The 9,894-nt window shown below is 43.0% G+C and overlaps 1 long non-coding RNA gene across 1 annotated transcript in view; it reads left to right on the top strand.

The window, feature by feature from the left end:
- LOC115297918 overlaps window positions 1-9,557 on the top strand; it is an 18,147-nt gene extending 8,590 nt beyond the window's left edge. Inside the window, exon 3 of the long non-coding RNA XR_003911522.1 lies at window positions 9,504-9,557. This is a non-coding gene — a long non-coding RNA (uncharacterized LOC115297918). The remainder of the gene's footprint in view (window positions 1-9,503) is intronic.
- Window positions 9,558-9,894: the final 337 nt, after the last annotated feature.

Genomic DNA, 9,894 nt, shown 5'->3' with positions numbered 1-9,894 from the left:
GCAAGGACTTTCCGCAGCTATTATAAAGTATTTCAAGAATGAAGGGAGAGCACTCTTGAAATGAATGGAGAGATAGAAAGTCTTAGCAGGGAAAGAGAAAGGATAAAGGATATCCAGATGTAAATTTTAGAATGAAAACACACAATAACCAAAATGTTAAAGCTTGTTGGATAGACCAATAGAAATTATTCAGTCTAAACAACAGAGGAAGAAAATTGAGAGGGGAAAAAAAAAGATAAACAGAGTATCAGGAATCAGTGAGATTATACCAGAATGTCTTTTTTAAAATTTTTGTTTATTTTTGAAAGAGAGAGAGAGCACGAGCAAGGGAGGGGCAGAGAGAGAGAGGGAGACACAGAATCCAAAGCAGGGTACAGGGTCTGAGCTGTCAGCACAGAGCCAGATGCGGGGCTCAAACTCACAAACAGTGTGATCAGGACCAGAGCCGAAGTTGGAAGCTTAACCAACTGAGCCACCCAGGCGCCCCGATATACCAGAATGTCTTAACCTTTGTGTCATTCAGGTCCTAGAGAGGCAGAAGAATGCAGGGCAGAAATATATACTGGAAAAAAATGACTAAAAACTATTCAAATTTTGCAAAAGGCATAAACCTATAGTTTCAAGAAGCTCGGTGAGCTCCAAATAAGATAGACAAATATATCTTAAAAAATACATGCCCAGATACATCATAATCAAATTGCTAAAAACGAAGAGGAAGACAGCTCTTGAAACCACCCAGAAATATGACATAGAACAGACCCATTCAAATGACAGTGCATTTCTTAGTAGAAATATACCAAAGTAAGCAACAGGCAAGATTTTGCTCATCAAAGTAGCAGAAATTTTAAAAATTAATACTATCTGGTATTAGGATGAAAGAACACATTAGTGGGAAAAGAATTAAGAATACTTACGAAAGGCAATGGGGCATTTTCTACCAAAATTTTAAATCTACACACCTTTTAACTCCTAACTCCACTTCTAGAAGTTCATCCTAACATAATACTCGTACATGTGCTCAGAAATATTTATTGTGGCATTGTATGTAATGGCAAATAAACACATTAGTTAATAAAAACATGATCAATTAACAGAGAATCATATTTAACTAAATTATAGAACACCATACTATGGGATATAATGTACCTTTTAGAACAATTACATCAGAGGGACATCTAGGTGGCTCAGTCCATTAATCATCCGACTTTGGCTCAGGTCATGATCTCATGGTTCATGGGTTCAAGCCCCATGTTGGGCTCTGTGCTGACAACTCAGAGCCTGGAGCCAGCTTCCGAGTCTGTGTCTCCCCCACCCCTCTCTGCCCCTCCCCTGCTCCTGCTCTGTCTCTCTCAAAAAGAAACATTTTAAAAAATTTAGAAAAAGAACAATTACAAAGTAACTGTAGTCTACTGGCATGGGTAGAAGCCATGATGTCTTGGTAAATGATAAAGACATTTGTCATATGGAACACCCTTCACCCCCCCACAAACAGACACATCAGGTTTTATTGAGTTTATTAAGTGACAGGAAACAGAAGAGCAGGAAGGATAAAAACCAAACTGATACCAACAGTTGCTTCTGAAAAGTAAGATAGGAAAGATGGAAAAGTGACTAGTACTTTTCACTTTATGGATCTGTGCGTGTGCATGTGTGTGTGCGTGTTAACAAAGAAGGACTATTTTGACATTTTAAAAATAGGCATACCTATGCAAGTTTAGTAAAAATATCCTCTAGTGTTCTGACCCTAGAAATTCACCAACTAGTCTTTCACTGTTTTCTGGGGATTTAGCATTTTTTTCTTAATTTTTTTAAATGTTTGTTTATTTTTGAGAGAGAGCATGAGCAGGAGAGGCTCAGAGAGGGAGGGAGACAGGATCAGAAGCAGGCTCTGCACCGACAGCACAGAGCCTGCTGCAGGGCTCAGACCCAAAAACCATGAGGTCATGACCCGAGCCAAAGTTAGGCACTTAACCGACTGAGCCACCCAGGTGCCCCAGATTTGGCATTTTATTCACTTCCTTTAAAGAAACCAAATCATCTTATTTAGCATCTCCTAGGGTGTAAGTTTCCTTCTGGCACATACAGAATTACCCCCAAGGTCTACCAGCTCAAAATGCATTATCTCATTTCGGTTTTGAGGATCCGGAACCCGGAGTGTCTTGATGAGGTCCCTCTGGTCAGGGTCACCCATAGACTGTAGCCAAGATACTGGCTGGGGCTGTGGTCATCTGAAGGCTTGAGGTGGTCATCTGAAGGCTTGAGGTGGTCATCTGAAGGCTTGAGGTGGTCATCTGAAGGCTTGAGTAGGCCTAGAGGATCCTGTACTAGTCTGTCACCTTACTCTTGGCAAGAGAACTGAGTTCCTCACTGGGTGGTGGTCCAAGTCCTCAGTTCCTCTTCACACAGGCCTCTTGGTAAGGTGCTCCCAGCATGGGAGCTGGCTTTCCCTAGAGTGATTGGTCAAAGAACAAGATAAAGTGGCCCAGATGGAAACTGCAATGACTTCTATAATCTCATCCTAGAGGTGATGTACTATTGCTTCTGCTGCAGTGTATTAGTCACCCAGACTGACCTTAGTACAACGTGGGGGGTGAACACAATACCAGAAGGCGGACACTACTGAGAGCTATCTGGAAGACTGGCTGCCACATTAAATTTTGCCCGACATTCTTCTCTTCTGCTTGTCCAAGTTTGCTTTCTAAGAACTTACAAAGCTCAACTCTACCCCTACAGAATCACTGGTGCATTTAGGGGTCCAGAAGCATCCACTCCAACATCAATAGAAAACCCTATGGGACACCTGGGTTGCTCAGTCGGTTAAGTATCCAACTCTTGGTTTCCATTCAGGTCACAATATCACAGTTCGTGAGTTCGAGCCCCCAACTCGGCTTGGTGCTGATAGCGTGGAACCTGCTTGGGATTTTCTCTCTCTGCCCCTCCCCGACTTGGGTTCTCTCGCTGTCTCTCAAAATAAATAAATAAACTAAAAAAACAGAAACAAAAGCCTATGGACCAATAGGAAATCTCCATTCACAGAGCCCCAGTCTTTTCCTGTGAACAAGGGAATTTTTATTGCCCTGAAGTGTGATGATTAAGAAGAGTTGGGGAAACAGCAAATATACATAACTGATCAAGGAGAAAACCGTGAGGAATAAATAGGCACCTCAATGAGAATCCCTTTAACAAAGAGTCATGTGACTTGTTCCCACCCTACAGCCCAACCTATACTCCTCACAAGTCAGGGCAATTGTCTCTTCTCCCAAGTGGAATTTCCCATAAGGAAATAGAAATGCTTGCCAGCTCGTAGATCAGCATAACGAGACTACCAGAATCATCTGTCACTGAGAAAATATTGGAAGGCAACCAATGAAGTCTGGGAGTTAAAAGCTATATCTCTGCACAAAAACAGTATGAAGGATATCAAGGTGCGCAGTGACTGTGAATTTGGAGGAGCATTTCCTGACATATGTATCTACCTGATTGCAACGTGTGTTGTCGTCCTAGGAGTATGACTAAATGATATTATTCTACACAGCTTAGATTCAGCCAAACATTTAAGTCTTCCATAATATGCTTGTAGGTAGGATGGAGAAATAAAAGTAAGAGTTGATTCATCATAGATTGAGCAACCCTTACGCAAAGACTATTGATTAAATCATTGTTGTCAGCTTGAAAGAGATAACATGCCTCAGGGCTTTAAATTTGGGTTTGCCTCATTCAACATTTTTATAAACTATTTGGAAAAAGGCAAATAAAATGTGCTTCTTATGTTTTCAAGTATTGCAGAATGAGACAGGAGGGCCAAAGTCAGAATTCCCAAAGGTCTCCAATGGGCTGAAATGATAGGCCAGAACTCATGACATGGAAATGAATGGAAGCGAATGGCATAACATCCCACCCACTGCCCAATGGGAGGGCCCGGGCACAGTACCAGATAATGCAGGAAAGCTTTAGGTGAACCATAAAGATTTAATATGAGTCAGTAGTTTGCCTGCTCTGCCAAAAAGGCAATGCAAAAAAATTTCAATCTGCAATTGTAACAAACCCAGAGCTCAGAACCGGGGAGATCTTGATTGGATGAATCCCATACTGTGAATGTGTAAATCTCTAGAATGATTGACAGATTCCTCTATGAGCAGATAGATGTACCTGCTAACTCCCAGATGATACAGTTCTCTGGATCTGACATTCCCATGTGACCCATCTAGTGATTCTATCCACAAAGAAGAAGGAGAAGAAGAAAAAGGAAATGAGTTTCTCTTATTTGTTCAAACAATATTTATTGAGAACAAAAATATTTTCCAGGTACTCTGCTAAAAGCCAGTAACACAGAGATGCTTGGGACATATCCCCCTTCTCCCAGTTATTCATTCAAACACTGAGAAGTACTGCTGTGAAGAGATTTGGTCAATGTAATTAAGGTTCCAGATCAGTTGAACTCAGGTAGGGTTGGACCCAGTAGCATGAGTACTTGAAAAGCAGAGAATTTTTTCTGGTTGGTGGCAGAGGAGTGAGTTGGAGGTTCAAAGCCTAAGAAGGATTCTATGCACCATTGCTAGCTGGAAGATGGAGGGGGGTCACATAGTTGAGTAGAGGAACCCCCAGCTGAGAAGTGAGCAAGGAAACAGAGACCTCAGTCCTATAACCACAAAGCAACCAATTCAGCCCCAAGAATCAGCTCAGAAGAGGACCCAGAACCCCAGAGGACCCAGAGTCTCAACCCACACCTTAATTTAAGCCCAGTGAGACCCTGAGCACATATCCATCTGCACCACACCCAGACTTCTGACCTACAGAAACTGGGTAATAAACATATGGTTGTTTTACAATACTTTGTGGCAATTTACAACACAGCAATAGAAAGCTAACATGGGGGATAAAGAAACAACAGCCACACAGTGAAATAAGTGTCCTGTTGGAGCAAAGGAGCAAAGGTGCAGGGTACAGGGTCGATTGTCAATTTCAGGATCAATTTCCCCCTTCTCTTTCCTAAGCGAATCTTAGTTTTATTCTCTCCACATTTATACATATAAATATGGCCACTAACTGCACTCCAAGCCCCGATGTGGGGCAGATCAGTCTAAAACAGGGTTTCTCAGGGGGCACCTGGGTGACCCAGTTGGTTAAGTGTCCGACTCTTGATCTCAGCTCCGGTCATGATCTCAGGGTACATAAGTTTGAGCCCGCCTTGGGCTCTACTCTAATGGTGCAGAGCTTGCTTAGGATTTCTGTCTCTCCTTCTCTATACCCCTTCCCCACTTGTACATACACATGCTCTCCCTTTCTCTCTCTGTCTAAATTAATAAATAAACATAAAAAATTTAAAATGGGGTTTCTCAATGTTGGTATTATTGGTGTTTTGGCCTGGATAATTCTTTACTGTTGGGGGGAGGGGGGCTGTCCTGTGCATTGTAGGGCGTTTAATAGCATCTCTGGCCTCTACTCACATACATATGCTAGTGGCACACACTTCCCTGTCCTCCATTCATGGCAATCAAATATGTCTCCAGATATTTCCAAGCGATAAGGGTGGGGAGGGATGGGGAGCAAAATCACCCCCAACTGAGAACTGCTGGTCTAAAGGTACACTTACCTGTCTTGCTAATGTTTGGTTCAAGAACAGGTATGTGAGCACTTTGGAAAATAAGCTGTAAAGAGAGGGGTCTGGAGGGTTCTGAGAAAAATCCTCCTCTCTGTGCAGAGATGTTACTGGAAGGAACCCTCTCTCCAGATGTTATTATGCACAGATGTGAGCACTGGGCCTGCTATACCCATGTCAAACCCCGCCTGGGGACAGAGCCCTCCCAGGATTGACCCTACTCTAGGTTTCTGGTTATGTGAGCCCATTGATTCCTTACTGTCCAAGACAGATGAATATCGTTCAGGAGAATTCAAGGCACATCTGGGTTTTGCAGCCAACAGTTGTCTAAGTTGTGCTGATATATAAGGTGCTAGCAAAGTCCAGGGGAAGACATACATCACAAAGCCGAGTCAGGAAAGAAAAAGAAAAAGAAAAGAAAAGGTCGGAAGAGTTTACACAGTGCTTTCACATCATATTTTTTTTTAAATTTACTCTCAAATTTCAAAATGTGTGATACAATATTGTACAGTCACCGTGCAATACATCATATTCCCAGGACTTATTTATTTTATCACTGAAAGTTTGTACCTTTTGGCCCCCTTCCTCAATTTGGCCCACCCCCTTCCCCTCCCCCAACTAGCAACCACCAATCTGTTCTCTGTACGTATGAGCTTGGTTTTTCATTTCTTTGTTGTTTAAGTTCCATATCTAAGTGAGATCATAGGGTATTTGTTTTTCTCTAACTTACTTCCCTTAGCATAACTCTTTCAAGGTCCATCCATATTGTCACAAATGGCAAGATTTCCATCTTATTCATGACTGAATAATATCTCACTGTGTGCACACCACGTCTTCTTTATCTACCCATCTATTGGTGGACACTTGGGTTGTTTCCATATATTGGGTATTGTGAATAATGCTACGTATCTTAAGTTTATGCTTTTGTTTTCTTTTGATAAATACCCAGAAGTGGAATTGTTGAATCATAGGGTAGTTCTATTTTTAATTTTTTGAGGAACCTCCATATTGTGTTTCATGTGACTGCACCAATTTACATTCTCACTTACAGTGCACAAGGGTTCCTTTCCCCCACATTATTATTATAACCCATTCTATAGGTTGCCTTTTTTGTTGATGGTTTACTTTGCAGAAAGTGTCATAGTTTGATGGGGTCCTACTGTTTATTTTTGCTGGCGTTGCTTTTGCTCTTAAAGGTGTCAATCACAACACACATTTGCTCCTAACCCTACTCTGGAAGAAGGTACTATTATTTTTATCTTACATCTCAGGAGAGTTAATGGCCCGTTCATCGTTATGAGACAAGGATGGGTTGAGATTCAAACCCAAAGCTTCTGATACCAGATAGACCCCCTCCCACCCCCACTATTTATTTGAACCATGATTTCTTTTCTATCATCCTATTGCTCAAAAATAATTAGTATACGAGACAAACGTTCAAACTTTTGAGTGAAGGTCCAAGGTTTCCATAAACCCACCTCTACTATCACTCCAAAAGATGTAAGCTCATCTTTCCAGCGAATCACTCCAGTTGGGCCTTTCCTTGGGCTTCCCCATTTATGCTTTCTTGCTATTTCTTCTCTATTTCTTCAGTCCATTATTGTACAAAGACCCAGTCTATTCCTGAAATTATGCAAGATAGCCCAAGTTTTGGGTGATTTTTCTTCCTCGTAACTCAGAGCATTTACGATGCGTGTGTCACCAGATGCACTTAGGCCTCATTGGATGGGGCACTAATAGTAGACATTCTAAAAGAGCTCCCCATGCTGGCCCCCATTCCTGCAACCCCTCTCCCACAGTCTGTACCAAGCAGTCTGCACTGAGAGTGGAAGGACGCCTTTCCTGGCCTGTCACTCTTAGTCACCTGGAAACCACAAAGCAGCTTTGCGCATGCCTGGGCTCAAACATCCTGCTTCCCAAAGAGAGCCCAGCAAAAGCCAGCCTCTTCACCTCCACCTGCAGCCCTTTTCCTACTGTTGAAGGAGGCACAGACCCCATGCTGCTCCTCTCGTCTTTGTCTCTATTTCTAGAAATGACATCAGCCACCAGATTTTGGATGCCAGGCGTTATGCAAAGCACCCGCCAAGCTACCTCATTTAATCCTTGCCACCGCCAGATTGGGCAGGTATCCTTATGAGTCACCTTTTACAAGATGGTCTCTTACAGCTAAAAGAGCTTAAGGAACCTGGGTAAGGTCATACAGCTGATCAAAGAAGTCCTTGCTTAATGGACATGTGCACCACTCTCAAGGAACTACAGTAAGGGTCTCCTCGTGTTTCTGGCAGCCCAAATCCAAAGCCCTTCGAAAAAGAGCTCAGGCGAGGCTATTCCTCCAGCACTTGGTCTGCAGACACACTCTGAAATGCATGAATTATTACAAATCATTGCGAACATGTATCGAGTGCTTTTTGTGTTCTAAACACTTTGCATTATTAATGCACTGAATCCTCAAAATGACCCTGCTTGGATAAGTACCGTTATTTATTCCTCATTTCACAGATGAAAAAAAAAAAACCAGCAAAGACACTGAATGGTTAATTAACATGCCTGAGATCACACAGCTAACGAATGTCAGAGCTGGATGAGGACATGGGCAGTCAGGTGTCTAAGCCCCTGCTCTCACCACTCTGCTACTGACTATTGAGTATCTACCATGTTCCCACGTTTTCTCTCATCTTTGCAATGTTCCTGCAAGAGAGCTATGACCCCAGGTTTATAACCAAGGAACCTGAACATCAGAGGGATGAAATAAACTGGCCTTAGATCTTGGTTAGTAAATGGAAGCATCCAGATGCCACCGAGTCTACACTGTCTGACTTCATGAGTGTGTTTTGTTTTCTATTTTTTCTGTAGCCCCAAGCAGGTTCCCCCCTCCTTCTCCCAGCCTCTCCCCAGGAGCTATAGCTCAGGTCTGTGCTCTGGGCATAGAGAGAAGGAGGAGGGAGATAAAAGAAGGTGGCGGCTGCCAGCTGCTGCTTCAAACAAAATAGATCCACAGTTACAAAGGCACCAGGACTGGTTGCCTGGCAACCTTGTTCTACCTCCCCAAATTGCTCCACCCCATCCTTACCCCACTGCACATTACACACTCCCCTTGGCCCGCAGTGCCTTCTGAGACATCTCCCTTCGAGGCCACCTTTGTTCATTTTAACTTGATTTGCTGGGCAAATGCTTGCAGCTTGCAACTTGCAGAGTCTAGGCAACCGCAGTTCGTGCAACAGATGGCCCTGGGGCAGGCCGAACAGAACCCTCCTCCCTGGGCGGCCCAGACCTCGGCACTCGCCGGGTATCTAGTGCTGTGGGAAGGAGAAGGTCTCAATTTTCAGACTCTTTGTCAGATCCCCGAAGGTTTAAAAAAAGAGTTTTGTGTTTCACATATGTCAGGTTCTTTAAATAGTTTTTTGAAATAAAAGTTTGATTGGGATAGAACGAAAGTAGACTGTCTGGATTTCTTTTTTCATCTTATCTCCCATGTTTGAAGCTAGAGCCTCTTAAATTTAAACTTATCTTCAGTTCCACCAATCCAAAAGGCCTTGGGGCTATTTTTGTCCTGGAGTCTTGAAGGGAGGTAGGACAAGGCAGAATACATAGTTCTCTGAGCTCTTCTTTCCAACATAAATGACAAGGGACAGCAGTCGTGCAGCGCCCCTCTCCCCCAGCAAGTCCAGAAGTTTCTGACTTCACGGGGAGCTGATGCTACTGGAGAGCCGGCTGCATTATCACTCTCAGGGGCTTTGGCACTTTTGTAATCATGGGTCCCTTTATCCACAAAGAAAAGAAAAAAAACCATTAATAATGTTGTATTTTACAACTAGGTTGGTATAAAGACAAATATGATCCAGGCTGGAATCATTAATATCGATGCATTCCTTTTATTATGGTATGTTTATGTTCTAATTTCAAGAAAAATGAAAACATTTCTATGAGCCTGTGAAAACGTAGGAGTCCAAATCACTGCACCTGCTGTGCCTAATGGAGAAGATGGTCCCGCTGAGAGGAGACCACGTGGCAAGCATCACCAAGACGCTGCTACCCAGCCCTGTGTTCAGAGCCATGAGGTCAGGACAAAAGTAAGATGTAGTGCCTGCACTCAAGGGGGTTCCAACCTGGCTGGGGAGAAATGAAGAGGCAATGGTTGTGATCACTGAACCATGGAAACTCATCTTGACCACCACCAATAAGATTGCCAAGGCCCCTTTCTTATTTAGTTGCATCTCATTCCCATTGGAATAAATAATACACTTGAAAAATAGCCAGTTGGGAAAAGTCCAGAGAGGTGGGAGGTGTCTCTGCCA

Source organism: Suricata suricatta, chromosome 8 (genome assembly GCF_006229205.1).
Source record: "Suricata suricatta isolate VVHF042 chromosome 8, meerkat_22Aug2017_6uvM2_HiC, whole genome shotgun sequence".
Classification (NCBI taxonomy): domain Eukaryota; kingdom Metazoa; phylum Chordata; class Mammalia; order Carnivora; family Herpestidae; genus Suricata; species Suricata suricatta.
The sequence above is the reverse complement of the archived record's forward strand: the minus strand, read 5'-3'. Positions and strand labels throughout refer to the sequence as shown.